Source organism: Eretmochelys imbricata, chromosome 3 (assembly GCF_965152235.1).
Source record: "Eretmochelys imbricata isolate rEreImb1 chromosome 3, rEreImb1.hap1, whole genome shotgun sequence".
Lineage (NCBI taxonomy): Eukaryota > Metazoa > Chordata > Testudines > Cheloniidae > Eretmochelys > Eretmochelys imbricata.
In genome coordinates this window covers 95,550,385-95,559,728 of record NC_135574.1, presented here as the reverse complement: position 1 = coordinate 95,559,728, position 9,344 = coordinate 95,550,385, and positions in this window count along the sequence as shown.

Below are 9,344 nucleotides of genomic sequence, written 5' to 3'. Positions count from 1 at the left end.
ATTCCTAATATCAAATCTACATCTCCCTTACTGCAGTTTAAGCTGATTACTCATTGTCCTTACATTCAGTGGACATGGAGAACAACTGATCATCAACCTCTTTATAAAAGCCCTTAACATACTTGAAGACTGTTACCAGGTCTTTGTTTGTTTCTTTGTTTAGTCTTTGTTTCTCAAAACTAAACATACCTATTTTTTTAACCTTTCCACACAGGTCAAGTTTTCTAAACTTTTTTTTATCATTTTTGTTGCTCTCCTGTGGAAAAATTGGAGAGAATCCAGATCTTTCTTAAAAGTATGGCACCCGAAGGTGGACACAGTACTCCAGCTGAGGCCTCATCAATACCAAACAGAGCAGAACAATTACTGTCCATGTCTTACATATGACACTCCTGTTAATGCATCCCAGAATGATATTAGCCTTTTTTGCAACTGCATCACATTGTTAACTCATATTCAGTTTGAGATCCACTATAACTCCCAGATCCTTTTCAAGCGGTACTACCATCTAGCCAGTTATTTCCCATTTTGTTGTTGTGCATTTGATTTTTCCTTCCTAAGTATATTACTTTACAGTTATCTTTAGTGAATTTAATCTTGTTTATTTCAGATCAGTGCTCCAATTTATCAAATCCTTTTGAATACTAATCCTGTCCTCCAAATAGCTTGCAATCCCTCCTAGCTTGGAGATATCCACAAATTTTATGAGCGTAATTTCCACTCATTATTCAGGTCATTAATGAAAATATTGAATATTACTGGTCCTGGGGATAGACCATTTTGGGACCCCACTAGATACATCCCCCCAGTCTGACAGTGAACCATTACTCTTTGAATACAGTTTTTCAACCAGTTGTGCCTCCACTTTATAGTAATTTCATCTAGACCACATTTCCCTAGTTTGCTTATGATATGCCCATTAATATGATATGCTTATATCATGTGGCACAGTGTAAAAAGCCTTACCAAAATCAACATATATCATGTCTCCTGCATTTCCCACATCGACTAGGCAGGTAACCCTGTCAAAGAAGGAAATTAGATTGGTTTGACATGATTTATTCTTCACAAACTCATGTTGGTTATTACTTATTACCCTATTATCCTCTAAGTGATTGTTTAATAATTTGCTCCGGTATCTTTCCAGGTATTAAAGTTAGGGTGACTGGTCTATAATTCCATGTGTCTGCTTTGTTCCCCTTTTTAAAGATAGGCAGTATGATTTTTCTTCTCCAGCATCCTAGGACCTCACCTGTCCTCCATGATGCTCTTCCTGTTTTTATCAGGTGGATCCCATCTCTTCCTAGCAGTCCTCCTTCACAGAACAACATCCCGTGGATGAGGAAGCCAAAGCCCTCCTGTCAACATGACTTGCGCAGCCATGCTAGGATGACCAGATGTCCTGATATTAGGGGCTTTGTCTTATATACGCAACTATAACCCCCCTGTAAAAAAAGTGTCCCAATTTTTCATGCTCGCTGTCTGGTCACCCTAAGCCAGGCACTCATCTCCAGGATGTGTGTATCCCTTCCGGGGCCCTTACCCTCATCCGAGAGGATAGAGAATAACACAACCTGCATCCCTGACTTCACCCTGGTTCCCAGAGCCCAAATGCTGATTTGCTCAGGGTCATCCTGGCAGTATCACTAGTGCCAACATGGATGAAGAGCATGAGATAGTGGTCAGAGGGCTGAATGATCCTCAGCAACCTTTCCATAATGTCTTGGATTCAGGCTCCAAGCAAGCAGCACCCTACTGGGATATCAGGTCAGGTTGGCAGATGGATGTCTTCATCCCCCTCAGTAGGATGTCCCTGATCACTAGCACCCTCAGCTTCCTTTGGTGTGGTGGCTGTGAGCCTCCCAGCCTTCAGGGTAGGTGGCTTCTCCTAATCAGCCATCGAGGTCTGCTTTTTTCCTCTTGTTGCCAGTACAGCATGCTGGTTCTTGACCTTGGTGGATAGGGGACCAGATGGTGGGTGGAGAACTGTCTACTGCTCGAGGCCAGCAGCCAGTGTCCTCTTCACTGAGCAGCTGGTTCTCCTTCCTCCTCCAGTCCCACTTAGAGTCTCTATTTGGGTAGCATCCTCCATGCCAGCCATCTCCATGTGCATCCTGTTAATGAAGTCCTCATGCTCCTGGATGCTACACAGATGAGCCACTTCTTCCTGCAGTTCTCTTACTTGCTTCCCGAGGGACTCCATCAGAGGACACGTCTCACACCGAGTTGTTCCATCTGCCTGGCTTTCATCAGTGGTGACATGCAGGTCATGTCCCCAACAAGTCAAGACCAGGCCTGGGTGGAAGCCTCCAGGGTCAGGATATCTGTCTGTCCAGGGCCCCCACAAGAGCTAGGGGTGATGTTGGCAACACACCATTTTCCTTTCATTGTGGGTTCTTCCTTGCAGAGTACCTGCAGATTGAAGAAAAAATACCACCCTTCTTTCCTCTGCTGGCAAACCTGGCTAATGCCCTTAGTGTCCCAGCTGCCTTCATAGCACACGTTACCACCACATATAATGTATGTGTGTATAAATGTAACTAGGGTGGAGTTTTCAAAAACGCTCCAGGGTAGCTCCTCAGAGAGTATAAATTTTCATGGCTCCGTTGAAGTCTATGGCCTAACTGTAACCCAATGGACCTACTTCAATGGAGCAAAGATTGGCCAATGTGAGTACTTTTTATAATCTCACCCATATCTCAGATACATGTATACTAGACACAGTTAAAACATTCATTCTGGTTTTAGAGACATTGCCAGTTCTCATGATATTCCCTATATTTTAGTTCAGAGATACTATTAGAACCAGCTACACCTCTAAAACTGGAATGAGTTTTTAAAGTGTGTCCACTGTATGTTTATTTACACACACCCCCCCCTCAACTATTCCTTTTTTGTGTTTTTTCTCTCATTTTACAGTATATGCCTTGTTACTGCAGGGATCATTTCCTTATATTTAACCCTTGAAATACCACAAACATCTAAACACCAGTATCTTTTTCCAGTGCCAAGGTTGGGTAGGGATGAGTATGCACTCCTATGGCAGTATTTAAAATAGTAATAATAGTTGCATGAGTATTTTGATCCAATCCCCCCCCCACCAATCTAGCAAAGTGCTTAAATATGCATTTAACTTTAAGCACATGAATAGTCCCATTGGCTTCAACAGGACTATTCACATGCTTAAAATTAAGCACACACTTAAGTGCTTTCCTGGGTCGGGGTCTAAATCTATTTCAAATGAATTAGACAGTAAAAGCAAAGATTAAATAAAAAATAAACTCTCATTTTGACAATACTTGCTTAGTGTTTCTCACTGTTGGAGAATAAACAAAGCTTGCAATAAACAAAGCGGTCAGTGCAAAGCTTTCAATTTGTGAGGGGGGGAAGGGGGGAGAAGAGAGATTTACTTGTGCAGCTTCCCACACATCATGATGAGAATATGCAGCAAAAGTTGATGTATGAAACAGGAAAAATAATGAAGAAAAATGAGAGCATGCATACCCTCCAGAAAAGAGAAACAGAGTATGGCTTTGGTAAATAACTCCCTGCAGAACTCTTAGAAATGATTTACTGATTAATTGAATCAATCCATCATCCTTTTTGTGACAGCATCAATTTGCAGTCTTTTATTGTTGTTGTTCTTTCATAGCTGCTGCTTTAAACTCATATCAAGGTAAAAGGTTGCGTAGGATGTTAATATATATAAACATGTATTGTATAGGAATCTGTTAGCTTACTGAGATGTCATTAGCTGAAACTTTTGTTTTCTGTTCCTTCCAAGATGGGATTAAAGAATTGTGGGGCCCTGTGCACTATGGAAATTGGGGGCTCCCGCCTTCCTTAAACGAGACAGAGCATGTGATAGTGTATAAATATGAGAACATCTTCATTTATTAATTATTATTATTAGATTGGAGACGGCTTTTAAATATATTAAATATTATGAAATATATTAATATTATTTGAGCTAAACTATTTAAACACATGGCGATTTGATTTGAAAAACAAAAACAAATACCCACTCGCTCTCTCTTCTTTTGCTCTGTGAAGCATATGCGAAGTAGGCTAATCACTTGAGTGTATTTATGAAATGAGACTTAGAACTGAACTCAGCACTTCCCAGCTGGTTCCCCAGCTATAGATGAAAAGGTTCCCGATGAAAGTGGAATTTGCTGGAGACCATACAAACCAGAAAAGAGCAAGTACATCAGTGTATTGGATACTGGAGCCTCCTGAACCAGAAAGGCGTTGCCTATTGAAAAACAGGCAGAGAAGGGGTCCCAGCACTTCTGGTGCAAATACATGCAGTTGCATGAATATCGATAATCACATGTAAATATGCTGAATTGCACATGAATACTTGTATACTCATGAATAAAAGTGCCTTCTTACACATTTATACAAACATAAACCAGTCACTTGAAAGTTTGAGCAAGCGAGCGAGAGAGCAAGCGAGCGAAAAGAGGCATATATGTTAGATTGAAACTCAAGTCTGATTCAGTGAACTTGTTCACAAACACATTTTCCCAGAATCATTCCTCTTGTGACCGTTGATAATTATGAGCTCTTTGTAGTCACTGAACTATAGCTTTTAGCAAATATTACACATCTGAAAATCATTTCTACAAGGATTAGCTTAAGAGAAAAAGAAAGTCCTTGAATATTGTAGTGACTACAGTGTTGTCAACTTGCAATTTTATTGTGTCTCATGATATTTGTTTTTTTTTAAGGGGTTTCATTGATTTCTGTCTTCAATTGCTTGAAGTTTTGCCCTTATTCCAAATGACTGTCTCCTCCCCCGCCTCCCCCACCATTAATGTCAATGGGATGGAAGCCACAGACTTCCCTCAGCAAGATGGACACTACTCTCATTGTTTCCCAAGCTAGGCTTCCCTAGAGGAAGATAGTGGCCCATTAGGCAACCTGTTAGGGCCAAACAGGGGACAGGTGAATGTGGAAGTGCAGGGAATGAGGCTGTGGAGAAAGCAGGCTGAGCTGTTTAATATGCAAAAAAAGGTGGCATGTTTGGTAGGGCCTGATCCAAAGTCAACTTATGTCAGTGGAAAGACTCTATGACTTTAGTTAGCTTTGGACCAGGTCCATAAAGATGGACTTAATTGATTTAGGAGCCAGATGCCAGATAAAGGGCCTGCTAAACAAAGAGTGTATATTAAAAAATCACACGTCTGGGTTTCTGGAAAGGCAATTCGTGGCAAGAGATGTGTAAGGAGCATATGTACTATGCTACAAGGAGCTCATCCTTTTGTGTAATATCTTTGTTTTTTTCCCCACAGTTTGCAGAAAAATATTTTGTTTGTACATAACTTAGGGCTTGTCTTCACTACCGGGCAGATCGACGCTGCTGCAATCGATGACAGCAGAGCACTCTCCGGTTGACTCTGGTACTCCAGCAACTCGAGAAGAGTAAGGGAAGTTGACCAGAGAGCGTCTCCTGTCAACGCAGCGCAGTGAAGACACTGCAGTAAGTGGACCTAAGTTACGTGGACTCCAGCTACGTTATTCATTGAATTAGCCATGTGGCTAATTGTTATCCAATCTGGCATTAATTGTGTGCCATTGTTCTCCAAGTTACAATACGTGCTGATATGATCCATGCTCCACACTATGATGCAACCAAACAGTTGAGAGCACCCGACAGAAGAACGGGAACACTCTTTTGCCATGAACTGATAGGCTCAGTCCAGGTTCAGTCACATTGGTGGCTTCAGTCCAGGGTCTAGTGGACAGATGTATGTATCACAAATCCAGTTGGCACTAATTGGTACTCTTATTGGAAGTCTGAGGATAAGGTTAGCCAGCACTCAGTCAGTATGATACCTTTTCTATGTATAAATAGATTATGTCAGTCTAAAGTGCATTTGTCACAAGAGCTAGATATATTTAAAAGCACATACTCTTTTCTGGAGTGTGTAGCCAGCATCCAATCTACATTATTCTCAAGTTGTAATGCAGCAATTGATACAATGCTGCCTGCAGCATATCTAACCAGCCGTGTTCTTTAATAAAATCTGGTTTAGGCTCAATGTCGATTCAAAGAAGTCTATAATCCATGTACAATACTAGGGGGCTGTAATAGTAAGGGAATGACTAGAATACAAACCTGATGAATGCATGAGTTGCCTTCAGCCAGGTTTAAACTCACTACAAGTCTTCGCAAGAACAAACCTGTTTTCTGATTAATGAAGTTTAAGAAGAAAAATACAGACAACTCATTCTTTCTGGAAAATAAAAATGGTCCAGGACTTCAGGTTCGATTTTACACTGAATTTTGTATAGCATTCTGATGGTATATTATAGGTTGTGTGTGTGAGAGGGGGTGCTTCACTGTTTTTGCGGGGCGGCCGTCAGTATTTAAAAAGATTAAAAGCATCAGCCTCAGAGTTAATAGATAAACCCCATCTAGATACAACCAGGAATCACCATGTGTAACATCTGTAGTTTATAGTATGGCCCAACCCCTTCCAAAATGCTACACAATAGCTGAGTACCATAACCAGCATTCTGGGACACAGATCTTGTCTTCTCACATGCCTGAAATGTATCATGTACACAGTACCTAAGAGGGTATGCACAGAATAATAATAATGAAAGGATTAAAATACCCACACAAAAGGCCACTCTTCCTAAGCAATCACCTATCTTAAGAAACGACCCTGGAGTATCCCTGAACATACTGAATAGAATTCTGGGCCACCTTTATTAAGCACGCAGTCTAAAGTAACCAGTTTTTGTGAGTCCCTTGAAGTGGTTGCTTAAGACACGTTTTCATTTTATTGTGTTATTTCACTGCATGGGCAATGAAGCAGCATTTTAAAAAACGAACTGCAGTGGAAAAATCCATATTACATCGCTCCCTCTTAACAAGGATTACTTAATACAGTACTTAGCACTGTTGGTAACTGTAAACCTGTCATAGACTTAAAATTCCTGATGAGTAGACAAAATACAAAGATATTTTCTAAATGACAATGTGCCTACTGCAGCCAGCCTTGTAAAAGAAACCTTTTAGTGTCAGGAGACCATGAAAATACGTGTTACCTATGACTCAGTTAAAATGATGTCATGACCTAGCAGTTTCTTTTCAGCACTGACACATCCATGCATTGCACAGAGTAGGATGGGCATTCTGTAAATTTAAAAGGAGTCCTCATTCTGTATTGTTGCTCAGCCAAGAACTGTAATTCTAAGTTTCTCGCAAGTTTGTGAATAGTACCAGGGGGCCATAAATAGCTTGGAAACCTATATTTTTTCATTTTTTTAATGCAAATTACACTAGTAAGTAAAAAAAAAAAAATCACTTTTGTTAAAAATACATTCAGAATTAACAAATGCAAAAAAGAAAAAAAAGACACATTTGGATTGTAACTCTTGCCTTCTGAATATTTAGCTTCATAACAAAAACCCAGCCTAGAAAAATAACATTCTTTACTGGATTTTGAGGCGGATATAGCTGTACAAATCAAAAATGTCATTCCAGATATTCTCACACTACTGTGCTCCAAACTGCTTCCAAAACATCATCCTTTAGCGTAGTAGTCAACAGTCCTGAAATACCAGTGCTTTCACTGCAACTTAAGCAGGAATATGAATGCCTATTTTATATATGTGTATATATCTCTATATACTTGAATGTATGTATACATATGTGTGTACATATGCAATATATAAATATACACACATTATTTATAAGACTTAGCACTTACATAGTAATTCTAAGCACTGCACAAACATTAATTAATCCTCACAACCACTATGTGAGGTAGTTATTATTATTCACATTTTATAGTTGGGGGAACTGAAACAGAGAGATGTTAAGGACAAACTTTTCTAACCTGGGTGCCTAAAGTTAGACCCCTAAATCCATGCTGAGGCACCTAAATAAATTGCTTGACTTTCAAAGGTGCAGAGCACCAATAGCTCCCATTCAATGTGAATGGAAAGTCAATGCAAGACATGACTGCTCATTATCCTTGAAAATCAGGCCACTATTTAGGTGCCTAAATACTAGAGCTGGTAAAAAAAAATGTAAATGAAAAATGCAGCTGTGTTAAAATCAAAATGTTTCACTGGAACAATATTTTTGACTGGAAGAAATGAAAATGAATTGTTTTGACTTTCTCGTTTTGTTTAGACATTTTGATTAATTTCATCTGGACTTTTATATTTAATTTATATGCATATATAAACATTTAATTTTTAATCAAATATAAAAGTCAAAAGGAAATAAATCAACATGATCAAAACGAAATGATTCAACAGCAACAACATGTTGCAATGACCTCAACTCAAAATTTGTCAGATATTTTGTTTTGCAAGAAATTTCAGCTTTTTTTTCTGATTCAGAATGGAAAAAAAGTTTGAACTGTCGGAATTTGCCATAGAATGGATATTCCATTTCCAGCCAGCTCTACTAAATATCGATTTAAGGGCTCAAAATTTAGGCAGCCACATAGGAAAAGTTTTGAAGAAGACACCAATTCAGCCAAAGACGTTAAGCATGTTTTTAAGGGGTTTGCTGGTTCAGGGCCTAAGTGACTTGTTTATGGTCCCATAGCTTATCAGGAACTCAGGAATTCCTGGCTCTTAGCCTCATGTTCAAGCCAGAACATTATGCATCTTTCCTCAATATATGTAGGTGTGTATTATATATACATACATACATGCACACACACACACACATATATAGAAAATCTTACAGAATGAATGTAAGTAGAGCTCCTAAATCTGTCTTTTATCTTATTGTCAGTGGGGAATGCTTGTTCCACTGTCATTGTCCAGATTTATTGTTTGTGACACATTACATTCATGCACACACAGCGAAGGGTGCCAATTTCTATAGCAATGGATAAGTAGAGTTAGTGCACAGGGCATCAGAACCGATAAGCCACAGAGACTGTGAAAGTTTGGCAAGCTAGGAATAGAGTCGCTTTGTGATGACTTGCACCTTTCCAAGCACTGACCAGTCAGGCCCTCAAGGACATGTGGCTTGGGTGTGCGGCAGGTGTGTGCATTTGTCTATGCAGTTTCTGAACAAAGAAAGAATGACAATTCAAGTTCCTGAAAAGCCTGAGCAAAATATTTTTTTCCTAATGAAAGCTGCCTAAGTGCTTGAAAATACAGATCAAATTCAGAACAAAACAAACGTTCCTATGAGTTCAGAATATGTCAAACACATTGACCTACTAGTAAAATCCCCAAAGGCATCTTGTTGCCAACTACATAACAGCACAGGTTTTTTCAGCCACAATTTTACAGGAAGATAAAATACACATTCTAACACACAACGGATCCCCAAATATACCACAAAAAGATCTCCAATA